This window comes from Nematolebias whitei, chromosome 23 (genome assembly GCF_014905685.2).
Source record: "Nematolebias whitei isolate Nwh7 chromosome 23, NemWhi1, whole genome shotgun sequence".
NCBI lineage: Eukaryota > Metazoa > Chordata > Actinopteri > Cyprinodontiformes > Rivulidae > Nematolebias > Nematolebias whitei.
In genome coordinates, this window is record NC_056520.1 from 24,807,547 (window position 1) to 24,808,593 (window position 1,047).

The window sequence follows — 1,047 nt, forward strand, 5'->3', positions numbered from 1 at the left end:
GTCCCCCCTTTGGAAATCATCACCCGTCCATGGGGATGAATTCCAAAGGGGGGACTGTAGTGAACTTAACCTGATGTCAAAACTAAGCCTAAGGTCAAAACCCTTGACCTTAAGAACCTTGTGGGACAGAAACTGTCATTTCATTGATTTGAATCCAGAAATACAGGTTCACCCATCCTGAGACTTTCTTTCTTGAAAATCAAGTGAAAGAACACTCTCTTTTTATTATCATTACTATTTTACAAATGTTGATAATCAAAGTGTCTTAGTTCAAACCATTTTAGATGTTGCAGTGAACTAATCAATTTTATTAACTGTAAAACAGTAACATTGATTTTTTAGTTGCTTATGCAAAGTAGAATTCATGTTAAGGCCTGTTACAGATTTTTATGCATTTTCTGATTTCTGTCTTTGAATGAGCAAGTGTGCGTTTTCCAAGGTCAGGAGTCGAAGCAGACATGTGTTGGAACAACTGTTTTGTTTACATCCTCTCAGACGTCAACGGAGAAGTTGGCACCTGTTTCTAAAACTCGCCAAAACAAAACTCTCTCTGTCTCTGAGAACAGTTTAATCTGTTCCATAACAATTCTTGCTGTTTTCTGACTTCTAGTAACCTCTTACGTCACAAACCACATCCCTGTCTGGTTGTTTTTGACCAATCAGGGACAATCAAATATACCAGAAATAGAGCTCTTTAAAATGCCGGTACTTCCTAGTTCTCTCAGTTCGGTGAAGGGCGGAGAAGTTCTGTGAAGTCGTTTGGGAGAACAGAAGTCCAGCATGATAAGGCTCCTCCGAGTTGGATTATAACATCTTCCACCTCTGCGTGGAACTTCTGAAGGACTCCACTCATGTGAAGTCCACTTGCTGATGTGAGCTTGTGTCGGACGGAATCTCGTCACTACTTCGGACGAGTCACAGCCATCCTATGGAGACGCTGGACAGGTAGCGTTAACTGGACCTCCATATCTGCTGATTTATCTTCAGAAAGGTAATGAGTCAAGTTTCCTACCAAGCGTACCGAGGAAAAGCTGGGCTCGAATGAAG